The sequence below is a fragment of the Fukomys damarensis genome, unplaced genomic scaffold (genome assembly GCF_012274545.1).
Source record: "Fukomys damarensis isolate Sample0158 unplaced genomic scaffold, DMR_v1.0_HiC HiC_scaffold_24, whole genome shotgun sequence".
Lineage (NCBI taxonomy): Eukaryota > Metazoa > Chordata > Mammalia > Rodentia > Bathyergidae > Fukomys > Fukomys damarensis.
This window is the reverse complement of record NW_022900936.1, coordinates 61,450,558-61,466,064: the sequence shown is the minus strand read 5'-3', so window position 1 is coordinate 61,466,064 and position 15,507 is coordinate 61,450,558.

Sequence of the window (15,507 nt, the reverse complement as noted above, 5' to 3'; positions counted from 1 at the left end):
CTTTAAGTCTCATGTAAATAGGGATTAGTGGAATCCTACGGAAAGCACAAACCCCTGTCTGAGAATCAGGCTGTGTCCTATGGGGAAGACGGGTCCACAAGCTCACGTGAGGAGCAGGACTGAGAATGGAAGTGGAGAAGGGGGAAGCAGCTGTCTGGTCGAGCTGCACAGGTGTTGGGGGTCTCATTAGGCTCCCATAGGCTCTGTCGTTAAGGCTGTGGCAGATGTTCTGGAATGCAACGAGCACTCACTGGGGAGGCAGTAAATGTGGCTTCACGTTCAGAGCGCTGGTGTGGCACCGCTGGGTAGAGCATGGGTGAGGTGCATCTCCTTGCAGCTGCTCCTCGGTTCCTATAGTCTCTGTCGAATCCCTCTCTGGCAGCTTCATATCTGAAAGTCTCAGTTGTGTTCCTTTGTGACTGGATTTTAGCTATTAAAAACAGAAAATCCTCCAATAAAAAGAGACAATATAAACCAAACCCTTGGAGCTTAGGGGACGCAGTATCATACCGGGTCCAGATTCTTGTGAGACCTTATCCAACATCCAACCAGCTCCAGAAAAATCCAACCAATCTCCAGAAGCGCATTACTGTTTTCTTCCTTCCCTTTGAAGAATTCCTACACCATAAATTTAACACCTTAGGAAAATAACACCTTCATTTCGTAGAGATAAGAGAAAATACTTATAACTCAGCCTCGTGACCCTTACAATGATAGGTGGCGCCTAATTTGGCACTGTGATAGGTTGATTGGAAACAGGAATTTGGTATCGTTGAACTGAGACTCACTGAGCCCTTTGTACATTGTTTTGTGTGCACCTATTTGGGTCTTAGAGATGAGATAGGGCGCATTTTAGTGATTCATGTGTTGTGTTCAAGAAACACCCTCCTGCAAATGTGAAGACCTCAAATATATTTATCATATGACTTATATTTTCTTTTGGGGATTCCAAACTACAGAGCATCTAGGACATTCTTGATTGTTAGTTACTGGCATTTGAAGAAGATATACTAAGGCTTTTCAAATAAGGATTTGTAGATTTTGAACAAAAAATCCTATAGGTAACATACCCTTAATGAATTTATCAAGATTTTAGGTCTAGTTCTCAGTCTCAGTGGTTCAAATGTCCATTTTATCCCCATCCAGAGTTAGAATTAATTGGATTTAGAAAGGTAACTAAAAATAATAAAACTCCTGAAAGGCTGAACTGTAAGCCAAAATGCCGCATTATAAATTTGAAGCACCGAGGTAATGTGGAAATCGGCCTGCCTAGTGCATTCCTCCTTACAGGCAGTCAATAATTCTTATGGGAAAAAGAAGTGCTTAGTACTCTTGAATTTTAAAGAAGAATACTCAGTTGCGTAGACCACGTATATTGTCATATGTGTGCTGCGTTCATCTACAAAATGACAGTGTATTTAGAGCCAACTGTAGGCCAGTCACATTTCTTAGCAAATATTTTCAAAACTTAATGTCATATCCTACTGTATGCATTTACAGAGGATGAAATGAAGTAACAGAGATGAAAATAATTTGCCCAAGGTTTTGGAATCTGTACTATTTAAAACTCCAGTAATCAGGTGGCAGATCCTAATTTCTCTGTACTTATAAGGTACATACACCATAGGAATTAGACCAAGTCCTAGAACAGGAATTTTCTTGTCTTAGGAGGTACTTGATACTTAATCAAATGCTTGTGTTTGGCTTTCCCTCTTCTTTAGCCCAAGCCAATCTTTTTCACTTTGTTCAGCATTTCTCTGGACAGATTGTACAATAATTGTTTGGACTTCATTTTATTAAATTTCAGTCAAACTGCTGCACTGCTTTCCTTAGTTCACATTGATGGAACTTTTATAGAATTCTCAAAACTATTGTTCACATGTTTATAAGTATCATGACCTGGTTTATTGCAAGAGATAGTCAGGGCACACACATTATCTCTGCATCAAACTTGTTGCCTTCTCCCAGGTCAATATCACGAAATTCTGTACAACTTTCCACTCAATGCTGCCCACATCTGTGACATTCAAAACCCTTGGAATTCCCTGAAACTGCCCCATCTGCTCGACATTCACCTCTTCCATGAGTACTAAAACCATATGGTTGACAGCAATCTGGGCAAAACTTTGTGCTTCTCTGAAACTTTTAGTAGGAAAAATATGACTAAAAGAAGTTAGGGCTGCAAAGCCAAATATACCACCTAGCAATCTGTTTACACAAAAAAGAAGAGGTGTCAAGATCTTAAAACGTACCTTGGTATTCTGGTTCTCAGTGGGAACAGAAAGGGAAGAACCATTCTGACTTGAGTTTGATTTGCTCTCCTTTAGTGCAGCTGTCTTTTGAAATGTCCTGGATTTAATTTCCAAGGCAGATAGTTTACCCTTGTCCATGCACCTCTATTCTGGGCATCTCACAAATTACTTATTATGTCTAGAGTGGATTCTCCTTTTAAATCAATAAAAATGTCATATAATCAAAAGCTTCTCAGAATACAGAGGGAACCAAATGCAAATAAATTATCGTTAAAAAGGGCGGTTGTTTTTCCATGGCTTATTTTGACAAGAAATTTAAGATCAAAAGTCTAGGTGCATAATTTTTTAAAGTTTTAGTGAATTTGAGAGAACATGATAAAGAGTCCCATAAGCACTGCATGACACCTATCTCACAACATTCCTTGAATTAATTTCTTGGATCAATGCAAATGGAAAAACAGGCTTATTTTCAAGGGGCTCGCTGGATTTTCTTTTTGGTCTCTAAAGTTTGATCTGTAAACATCAGCTGAAATTCTGAGCATGACTTCCTCAAAACCACTAATAAAAGTCAGTGAGGTCAGCAGTCTGTGTGAAGGACCCAAAGAAACCTATTTGTCTTCAGAGAGATAGAAAAACTAAAACTCAAAGCTGGCATTAAATTTTTTTCAAAATCTCAGAACAGTCCTATTTTTAATGTAACAATCCTATATTTTGTGCTTTTCAGGGATATCAGACCACCTTTTAACACTTGGAATGAATTATGAAATGCAGTTTTAAGATGTATTAAATATCGTTGTACATACTTTAGCAGGTTATCAACACACTAGTTCCTTTACATCTGCACAGACCAATATGATTATCACATGTGGCTGTTCAGGTATAATTTTTACGTTAATGAAAATTACAAATTTAATCACTCATTTCCTTGGTCAGAGTAGTTGTACTTCAAGTGCTCAGTAGCCACATGTGCTACTTTTCATCTTTTAACCAGTGCTGGAATTTTCTCCATTAAACATCTGGCAAACCTTTCTTCTAGCACTACTTGAACACTGGCAGGTGAAAAATTCAATAGGCAGCAAAACAGACATTCCTTGTATGCATGCCATTTTTAAGGATTTTAATACTGCATTAAAAAAAAAAATATATACTATCACAGAAGTCCCTGCAGCAAAAGCAGTGCCAGTATTCAACAGCTTTACTGATATTTTCTCAGAACATAGATCTTTTAAAGATTATTATGTTCCAAGTCTAAAGCTCATTTAAGAAACATCAAATGACTCTAGTTCTTAAAACCAAACTCGCTCTACCAAATCCAAGATTCAGAACTCATCCAAATTATAGTAACAAGCTTTTACCACCTGTCTAGTAAGGTACCTCCCAATCAGATCAACAACAGCTTTAATTACTGATTCGATTCTTGAATTCTAAAAATAGTCATACTGCTTCATTATCAGGGGCACCAGGAATTTCAAATATCACACATTCTCCGACTGTGTCATATTTTTCACGTTCTTCCTTGGGTTTAATTCCAAGTTTTCATTGACTTTTCCTGCACCAAATGGTCCTCATCAGGACCACTTTTCTCCTTTAAAATGAAAGAAAACTGATTTTACATTCCTATACATTTCCGCAGTTAGTTCCAAGTAACTTCCTTTAAATTTCTGCAATTTTTCCCAACTAAACGGAAAAGAATCCAGTGCAATTACCCACATCACTTATCGGGCTGTTAACTGAACCACAATGTCAAATTCCTTGATCCCTGTTTACTCATTTTTCAGTTACTGCAGACTTGGAGGAGAATATCAAGCCACATTATTGGTACTTTTTTACTTTGCCCACAACTATTCAAATAAAACCTCCAAAAACACCCCCCCTTAGGGAAGTTTACAATTCATGCTGGACTCTGTAATCTGTAAAATGTCATTCTACCACTGAAAACTCTCACTCACTCCTTGAAAGGTGTGTTTCAGGAGCACCCAGGTCGGATTTGCCCATCTCACAGTTCACAGGAACTGTGAAGCTCTGATAAGCCTGCCTGGCACTGGATACAGAGTCAATGCTCTCCAAATGATGGGTCACAACCCAGCAATGGTTTGTGAATATTAATCTTTTTTTGTTTTTTACTAAAGTAGAGCACAACAGCTAGAGTAGGCAAGAATGTCTAAAAGCCCCTGTGAGAATAAGCCTCTTTAGGGTGTCGCCCATAAGATACGACTTTATTTTAGGCAAGTTTGAATGAGAACTTTGCCCCCAAAATCTTAGGAATCTAATCTGAATTCATGGGCTCATCCTCCAGCTTATTTCTTGGCCTTGAATAGATTAGATACCTTGTAAAAGTAAAATGCATTAGGTCATTTTATGTACTGGATAGCAGATGGTCACATCCCATTACGTTGTAATTTGGTCAGAATTTGGAAAGATGTTTGACTATATAGTAATGAAATTGCAGTCTCATCCTGTACATATTATTAGGACCTACAGGATATACTGGTTTCTGTCTGGCCCATGTGTGTCAAAGAGCTATGCAGTTCAAGGTAAGGAGAGATATAAGTTAGGCAGTATTTTGTGTGGATCATAAAATATTATTCACACTCTGATGTACCTAAACTATGTAAACTATGCAGAGAACTGCAATATATCTTTTTGCTTCATTAAAAAAAAAACTTATATGTTACATGTGTTTGCATAAGCTTTGAAAACACTTAACATCAATCACCTGCTCCACATCTTAATATTAGTCTTTATTGGGCACTGAGATGCTAAGAGACCTGTGTAAGATCTCATAGCCTGCAAGTGGACCGCATCTACAGATATTTTATCTCCAGATCCACTCCATGTCCATATCCTAAAACATTCTGCATCAGTGTGAGTGGTCAAATATTTTTCTAAGTACTACATTTGTAAGTGTACAAAGAGAGGGCTAAAACATTTAGCCATTTACAGTCAATTTTAGAGTAAAGAGAATAAGTAGGTTCGTAAATAATTCTTAAAATATCTAGGTAAAAATCAATCATCTTATAAGTCCACCACAATTTTTACGAAGTCCTTTGATTTCACTAATGTGCCTAAAATTCATGAAGCACTGTAGCATTTCATTCTTGTTATTTTGCCATATTTTTTTCTGTATGATATTAAAACATTACTGCAAAGAGAGACATGGTTTACTGAATTTCTCTTAGATCTGCCATCTGATATGGTTTAGGCCTTGGGCATATGAGCTCCTAGTAATTTGCATGGTAATTAAACTCATTTAGACAATACACTGCTTAACAGGGGATGGGACAGCTTCTCACCTAACACTTCATTAAGCTACCTGTGGTAAGGCCTCTCGAGATGACAAGGCCAAGTACACATCACAATATTAAATATGTTGTACATTTTTTCCCCAAGTCTTAGCCAGCTAGATAACATTGGTGTTGGACTCCAAAACAAATGTCCTCTTCCCAGTCTGCTTTCTTGCTCTGAGGATTAAATTATGCTTCATTTATTTTTCTCTTGTACCTGTCTGCATGTTGTAAATCAACAAATAAATACTGAAAGCCAGTGATAGCCAGATACTTTTGGTAGGTGTACTGGAAAGATGAAAATGACCATCCTTGTCTTTATGAGATCACAATTTAAGAATTTAAGACAAAGAGAGGACACAGATTCCAGAAAAGCAGGGAGGCAGTAGAATAAACAATGTTGTCAGTGAGTAACAGAGCTTGGATTAATCTGTTAGGATATTGCCAAAGAAGAAACAATTAACTCTAACAAAAGAAAAGGCTTTTTTTCAACTCTACCTTCTTATGTTTTATTTCAGTTGTGTTAAATGATATTGTATTTTAGTCAAGTACTAAGCATCATTATTCAAAGGTTTTCATCTCAATTCTTAAAGCACTCCTACTGGGTCAGGATTCGCTCTCTGTCTCTCTTTCTCTTCCACACCATACAGAGGGTAACTGAAACACAGATAATTAAATATTTTGCCCAAGGTTGCTTGACGTTAAGTGATGGTCCTTGGATTTGAACCAGTCTGCCTGGGAGACTGCTTAATTCCCACGTTAATGCAGCTCTGTTGCCCTGAAAGATAAAAGCTATGTTGACAAGTGATGAGTAAGGGCCAGGGTAATTGCATGCTGGAGTCTCATGAATAAAGGTACAGCTGCATGTACGTGTGCATGTTGCTTTCAGCTATCCTGTTCCTGACAACTGATGTTCAGGGCTCAGGGTAGAATGCTGGGGCACTGATGCTGCTAGGTGAAGCCTTGGGAGCAAATGAACTGTCCTGGGCCAGATGGAAATGAGGAGGGTCCAAGGACAATTCCTGGGGATAGCTGACATTTACCATGCTGATGACAGCTGGCAAAACAGGTAGACACAAAAACTACCTCTTCTATATCTTTCAGAAAATGGTAATGGAAAACAATTAAAAGAAGGACAAGGAAGCAAATACTAACTTTGAATGATTGTGTCCATAAAATATTTAAGAAGAGCTCCCCGTGCTATGCTGTTACTCTACTGAAGTCATTCACAAATCGCTGGTGTCAGAAGGCAAAGAATCCAGTGGTAAAGGTCCCAGTGATATATGTTCTATCCACCCTCTCTCAACTCGCACATCCAAGATCTCAGAACATTTTCTATACTGCATGCATACACACAGAATTATGACCATAGTGGTATGTGGAAACAGCAATCAACTAAACAAGCAAAGCATAAAACAAATAGTATACCTAAAAGTACTAAATATACAGTCACACTAGAAACAAGCAAAATTTTAAACAGAGTAAACTCTTCTCTGGCTGTGTGTGTATACTGTCTTCAGTTTTCATCTCCTATTAGGTCTCATGACTCACGTAGAAGGTGGTGTGTAATTTACTTTGTAAATTTAATAGCATGGAGTCCTTTCCTGTGGAATACCTTGTATGTTTGTGGAGTGCACTCTGGAAAATGCTGCTTGGCCCAGTGGTTCACCAAGTTCTTAATATATATATTACTGTACTTAAAAGTTTCATTTCCTACATTGTCTCTTAGTTCAAATGTCATATTTTCTCCTTTTTCCCCCAAATTTCTGCAGTACTTTGTATTAGTCATGTACTTTCATCTAATATTTTCTCCTGTTTTATAAAAGCTCTTTGATCATAAAGATAGTCTCTTTAGGTTTTGAGCAGAGCTATTTGCTAAATATACGAAGGAATGAGAGTATAATCTCCTAGGTATACAGTATAACAGCACTAAAATTAATTTTCGGAGAGCGAAACAGAGTAATTCAGAGAATCCTGCTTTCTTGGTAATTGTATGTAAATATAAAGAAGGACCCATCAATCATAGTCACAGAAAAGCAGCACAGTGTTGCTGTTTGCAGATTCACTTTTTCCCATTCTTCACAACCCCACCGTGTAGGAGTCAGAGATCTGGGACACACATGGGCATGGTGAGCCATGCCACGGGGTACTCCTCACAAGGCATGGAATCAGAGTATGGCACGGGCAGAAGAAACTTTGGTTTACTGATAAAAGCTGAGAGATGCTGAAAGCTACTTGTAAAGATTGATTAGTTGATGAAGGAAGTCCTCTCTCTCTCTCTCTCTCTCTCTCTCTCTCTCTCTCTCTGATAAGGTACTAACCTGGGAAGAGCAATTGATTTGGTAGTGGTTGTCAGCAGTGGCAAGTGCAAATTTAAACACAGCTCCTATCCAAGAACAACAGCTCCTGGGGTGCAAAGCAAATAACAATTCATCTTTAGAGGGGATAGTGACAATCAATCAGAGGTATACATATTAAGAAGCCCAACAAATTTATTTTTACTTTGAATTGATGTCCTATTTTTAGAAGCATTTCAAAATATATTATCATTTATATGCAAGCTACAAAGAGGAAGCTTAGCTGTTATGTTGTGGAATTTAATTAGTCAAAAGTCATGTAGAATCTTGACCCACTGACCCAAAGACCCTGTTGCTTTAATCAGTGTCTCAGGATTGGTTTGGCACTTAGCAAAAGTGATGGTAAACTCACACTACAATAATGTGTATGTGTGTGTGTGTGTGTGTGTGTGTATGTGTGTGCTTTATTAACCTCTGTGTACTTGAGACAAAAATGGACCTAGGAAATGGTCAAATAGAAAATCTCTAAGCTACTTACAAAACAAAGCATTAAATCCTACTGATCACTCAATCTGAACATCAGACAGGGGTTCACACAGACACTTCAAGCTTCTACCATACCTCCTCTGATTACCAATGTTGCCCAGGCTGGTCCTGAGTTTGTTTCATTAACTAATCCTCTGACCTCAGCCTCCTGAGTATCTGGGACTACAAGCCTAGCACTCCACGGCTGAATGAGAAATGACCTTTGAAAGTTGTCCAGCATGGACTGACTTCATCAGATCCATACTCAGAGAAATTCCCCAACGCAGAATAATGATGCAAGTCCCATTCACCTCTCCCCGCTTCCTCTATGCCTGATTCCCCCAATTGCCACTACTCATTCTTTCTCATTTTCTCTACAGATTGTATATTTTGGAGTCTCTCACTATTTCATCTCCCTTTTCTGCCAAAATTCATCACCCACAATGTATTTTTTCTCTTTTGGGTCACTATATTTCTCAGTTAGGAGTGGATAAACTTAGTTGATATTCTTTAAATGAAAAATCGCCTTACCAAAAACACTTGAAAAAAGGATTAGTACATCTTTAACTTTACTTGGCAACCTCATTAGCTCAGTGTGAACCCAACAGTATGGACTGTAATTTGTACAGAAGGTAACATACACGACACTTAGGCAGACACTGTACATGGCTGGCAACTCATTAGAGATGCTTCTGACCTGTCCCTGTCCCCTGGGTTAGTGATCTGCTAATGGTATGATGTGTAATGTAATGCTAACTTTCATATTGCATTAATTAGGGAGGCCTGTAAGAAATAGTTTTCCAAAGAGAGAGAGAGAGAGAGAGAAGTGTGAGATAAAAGATTGTTGTCGGGAATGTTTACTGGTACCAGGGTAATCTGATAATATGCTTTTCTGCAAAAAAAAAAAAATTCCATATTGAAGCAAAGTATGAAGAAAGAAGAGGGGAAGTAAGAGAAGGAAAAGCGAAGGAGAAGGGAGTGAGGAAAAGGAAGTAAAAGGAAGGGGAAAAGTCAGGACAAACTAGGCATACGAAGAAATGAGACAGAGAAAATGGGACTGTAACTGAATGCATATTTGTTGGTTCTTTCCAGAACCTTGAAGACTAACAGAATCCGTGCAAGATTCTTGGCCCATTGATCCCAAACCACAGTCACAGCAATCCCGGGTCAGTTTCTATCTCCCAACATCCAGAGATATTGCAGAAGGGGGGAAAAAAAAGAAATATAAAAAAGGAAATTAGAGAAAGCTAGGAAGTGCTGTTGCAGGGGCTGGGTATGAGAGGAATAGACATTATCCAACTCTCACAGTGTTCTTCTCATAGTATTGCAGATTCTCCCCCAGTCCGTGACAGAGTTCTGTATGATCTGGTCCATGCAGGACTTGAAGTGCTCTACCGGGACGTTGATACCCTTTAATGAGGTCTCAGGGGAGAAAGAGGAGGATACCGACATTGTTTGAGTGGCTACTCTATGCCAGATGTTTTCTAAGACATGGTCATTTGATGTATTGAAGGAGCTCTGAGCATTATCCATTATTGTCTTCATGTCACATTTGCAGAAAGCAGAGTGCAGAAACTTTGCTGCTCTTTCAAGTGTTCACAGGAGTAAGAAAGAACTAGAGACAAGACCCAGGTTACTATGGCTCCAAACTGCCTTCCCTGCAGAGGATGCCAAATGTGCAACCTGTTATGTTTCCACCACTGGATATTATGTTTTCCTAATCAAAGCTGCAGGAAGCAAGACTTTTGCTCCTGATTTTACCTGATTTGCTCCGGATGCAAAGAAAACCTAATACTTCCATAGAGCCAGTATTTTAGCAGGGAAAAAGGAAAATTTCATTATTGTGGATACTCTTACCAGACTAAACTCTGAGATCATCCTATTTTAAAATTTTTTTACAAAGTAGAATAGATATTAGAATTAAATAGATATTTAAAAAGCATAAGAACAAAACAGAGACCCTCCCTTCTCCTAGTTGGCTCAGAATCTACCAATCAGAAATAACTGGTATGAAAGTAATGGTGTATATTCTTTCAAGTTTTATGTACATTTTATAGAGTAAATTATCATATACATACATTTGCAATATTTCATGTAATATTTCATTATTAACATAACTATGTAAAGTGATGCATACCATTAGCCTAGATTTTGTTTGTTTTTGTAGTATTAAACTGAGGGCCTCATGCATATTAGGCAAGATATAGCACTGTTTTTTAATAGCTGCAGAGCGTCTTGTTTTAAAGATTTCTGTAAATTTTATTTAATCTAAAACCCTATGGTTGATATTAAGGTTAATTCTTCCTTCACATTTTAAACGAAACCAAAACAAATTTCTCCACAGCCAATTCTGGGTCAATATTTCTAACTGATTTCTTACAATAAATTCTTAAATATAGAAACCAACTGTCTTTTAAACTTGTGATAGGTATTGCATATCTTCCCTCAAAAAGTTTGTTATCAATCTGCAAATCTGTCAATACCTTCACCAACATAAGGGGAACTATATTACTTTTATTCTTTTATAAACTTAATGGGAGAATTAAACATCTTACTTTAATTTATATTTAACTATTTTGCTCTAACATATTTTAAAATAAATGGTCTGTCCATGCAATTGGTTTTTCCAGAGTGTTATTTATATTTTAATATTATGAAAATTTATATATTTGTGTTTCTAAATTGATTTTTTTTCCCATTTTTTCTGAACCTATTCTCTAACTTTGGTTTTATTCTGAGGAAAATCTTTCTCATCTCAGTACTATACAAATTCATAATTATGTATTCTTGTTAGTAGATCTTTTTTTAATCATGAATTTTATTGGTACATTTTAGGTGTACATTATAATGGCATTCATCATTGGAAATCTGTACCTTTACATGATATATCTTGCTTCTTATTTTTTCCCTATTCCCCTGCCCTCCCTTTAACCCCTCCACCCCTCCCTATTTACAATAACTTTATTACCGTTTTTTCTTTTTTTCATATTTTTTCCTTTCTCTTCTTTCCTTTCTCCACACTCCTTACTTCCCCTTTCGCTTTGCACCTTTTCTTCCTATTTCACATTATCTATTATACATTTTGATCCTCATTTAGACTTTCAATTTCTCACACCGAGAAACTTCGATATTTATACATATGTGTCCTATTTATTTCACTCGTGGCAAAGCCAAGCTGCAAATCTTATACTCTGTATTTTAGGCTCAATTTCTTTCCCCACTCTCTCTGTGAATCTCTTTAAAAGGGGAAGACACTGGTGACACCGTCCAGTGGTTCATCAAAGACTAGAAAGAGCATGGAGAAAAATACACCTTGTTTTCCTCCAGTGACTGTCAGCTGAACAGCTTCACGGAAATAATAGAAAACAGAGGCCCTGTACTTTTCACTACAGAACTTGCTGAGAAGGATGAGGCTACCATTTAGAGCCTCGTGTCCTTGGGCTTTGAGCACTATATCCCAGGGAGCAGCTCGCAATACACAGAAAAACCCCTGCCTGCCCAGGGGCACAGAAGCAGCTCTGCCTCTCTAGGACCTGATGCTTTCATTTAGTGGCCTCAACAGGCCTCACAGTGGGAACTTGGCCTGTGCAAACAGCCTGTGGAAGCCAAGTGGGGCTCCAGCTCTTTGTAGGCTCGTCAGACTACTTCCAATGCAAGAGGGGATTTCTATCCCTGATTCCAGATCAGCCCGAACAGGCTTCATGTGTGGCCTAGGCTGAAAGCAAATCCCCTTAAAAACATTCCCATCTTCCACTTTCACATTTATGAGACTCATTCGACTTCTATAGTTTCCTATCATAAGAACAAGTTTGTGTTGCTCTAGATTTACAGCATAGATCAGCAAATCTTGAACCCCTTGATGTCGACATGGTACTCTGCCTTAGTTGAAAAACTTGATCACCTTCATGAAGACAGCTGTCCAGTTTAGACTTGTTCATCATGTCTTAACTGATATTCCTCATCTTACCAGCAAGTGTGCAAGGAAACTGGGCAACTCTTTTATTTTTCCAGGTAGATACAGAGTATGTTAAGGGCCTGGCTTGATTCATAGGATGAGAGAGGGGGTGAGAGAAGAGGAAGATGTATAGAGAGAGGAAGGGAGGAAGAAGGAAAGGGAGATGGAGAGGGAGATAGAGAGGGAGAGAGAGAGGGAGGGAGAGAGATTGATTTTTGGAGTTAGAAGTTAATCCTACATAGCTGATTTCTAGACAAACCCCAATATCCTTAATTTTGAAACTAAGCATGGTCATTGTAAGGATTAAAGAACCTAAAGAAAACAATGAGTTGAATAAAAATATTCATTCTTGTTTATTCCTAGAACTTACCTTTCCTTTGATCAAGGTATTCCAATTAGAGATCAGATTTTCCCAAAGCAGTTCCAAGGCAGGTCTTTTGTCCCTTTTACAGATGTCTAAGCATTTAACCCCTCCTTTGCCATGCTTACTACCTCCTAAATTTACAAATGTCACACCTCCCCCCAAAAAAGAAGGAAAAGTTTTCCAACTTCATTCTTCTCTTCTTTTTTCTTGTTAGTCTTTGCATGAAAACACACAAAACTTGACAAAAGGGAGGGAATGAGGAAAAAATGAGCAATCTCTAAAATCACAAGGATATACACTTTTTCTCTTTAATGAGTTGGTAGAAACTTTTAGAATATCAGTGCGGTCAGAATTTCTTTTCTCATGGCTTTGGCCTTTCTGAACTTTTACCCTTGTCTTGGAATCTTTTGAAAACTCTGGACCTCATTTCAAGAAATTAGTGAAATTTTATAAATTGCAAGCTCTTTAAAAACAAGAAAAATCTCTGGTTATCTTTCATCCCTAGTGACTAGCACAGGGCCAAGCATATTGCCCTTGGTGAGTGTTGCTGAGTATGGAATAGAGTTGTAGTTGCTCCACTTATAAAGAATGAGTGCTTTATATATGAATCAGAGCGTAAAAGCGTGGTTACTTTTGTTAGAATATTAATACACATTAAAAGGCAAGCTCACCTAGTCTCCTAAAATTCCTATATATTAAGTCCTAACTTTTTTTCTAAATATGTTATGTAAGTAAAATGAATGAGTTTTACATTTATATATAAAAAAACAATAATGTCATAGATAGGAGCACAGAAGAACTCCAGTGGGTAGAGATATACTCAGATCTTTAGAATCCTCTTCTAGATCTACTATCAGTCACTATCATGTAAACAGTATTAGAAAGAAATAAATTACAACTGCAGGTTCTCAATCACTCTGTAACAGGCAGATTTTAAAATTAAGATATATAAGACTACTTCCTAGCTTATTTATCCTTTTTTTGGTTCTTCTTCAGTAGTAGGAAGAGCCGTCACATCGAGCTATATCCCCAAACCTTTTTTTATTTTGAAACAGGGTCTTGCTAAGTTGCTGAATTGCCTAAGCTTGGCTGGAACTTGCCACCCTCCTGGTAATGCCTCCCAGACTACTGGGGCTACAGAGGCCCACCACCATTCCTGGTTTCTTTAGCGTAAAAAGTATGAATAAAGTTTTTGTGTTCAATTCATGAAAGCTACCTTGCCTGTTAGTCAGGAAGCTCATACCACTGACCTGGTGAAGCAGCAGGTTTCTCTCTTCAGTCAACGTTTGGCTGCTCATGTTTGCACAGGATCAGGTAAAAACTGTGTGAACAAGCCTGGTCTAGTCATCAGCAAGACTGCCCCACAGACAAAGGTAGATCCGTATACCGTTAGGTTATAAAGAACTGAATTGTGTCCTAACTTGTTCTTTATTTAAGGAACATTATGACTAATTTGAGCCATGTAATTTAGTATTTTCCGATACTAATTGCAATAGTCATAACTATGCATTTCTCCGTAAGAAATCAGCACTTTATTTCCATTCATTGTGAATCATTTGTTCCTTGAGGTATACATTGTCTTTTTTCCCCTTCTTCTTGGTTCTGGAGCCTGAGATCTATGTTGGAAGTGGGCTGGGGAGGAGAGGAGATAAAGGAAGAAGGATGTGCATGGAGCTGACCCTGCCAGTCACTCTAGTCTCGTGGCAAATTCTGTCAATGACTGAGTCTTGACAGAAGGAATTTCAGCACTTCCATCTTAAAATTAAACATCATCTTTATTTTTTTTCCTCATAGAGTTTATTGGTACACTTTAGGTATACAGCACAGTTACATTCATCACTGGGATCTTGTACCTTTACATGACAGGTCTTGGTTCTCATTTTTCCCCTTGTCCCTGCCCTCCCTTCACCCCCTCATTCCCTCCCGCTTCACAAACACTTCATTTCCATTTCTTCATTTTCTCATATTTTTTCTTTTCCCTTATTTCCTTTCCCCTACCCTTCCTGCTTTCCCCACACCTTTAGCCCCTTTCTTCCTATTTCACATTGTCAATTATCTCATTAGGATCTTATGTACTATTATAGTTTATTCACATCAGAGAAACTATTCGGTAGTTACATGCATGTGACTTATTTATTTCACTTAGGAGTATATCCTCAATATGTAACCATTTTCCTATGAATGAATCTAATTTCTCAATCTTTATGGCTGAGTAATACTCCACTTTATAGAAAAACCACATCTTCTTTATCCAGTTTCCAACTGATGGGCAAATGGGCTGTTTCCAAGTTTTAGCTATTACAAACTGTGCCACTATAAACATAGGTGTGCATATATCTCTGTGACATGATTCTTTTAATCCTTTTGGAAGGACATCCAGCAGAGGGATGGCTGGGTCAAATGGAACCTCTAATCCCAGCTCTTTGAGATATCTCCATATTGATTTCCATAGTGGTTGCACCAGTCTGCTCTCCCACCAACAATGGAGAAGGGTTCCTTTCTCCCCACAACCCCGTCAACATTTGTTATTGGCTGATTTCTTGATAGCAGCCATTTTTTTGTGGGGTGAGGTGGAATCTCAATGTTGTTTTCATCTGCATCTCTCGAATGACAAGTGATGTGGGACATTTTTTCATATATTTACTTGCTGTTTTCAATTCTTTGTCTGAGAAATGTCTGTTCATTTCAGATGCCCATTTTTGAATCGAGTCTTTATATTTTGGGGGGACTGATTAGCCAACATCATATTAGATGGCCAAAAACTGAGAACTTTCACGTTAAAATCAGGAACAAGACAAGGATGCCCACTATCACCACCCCTCTTTGATAT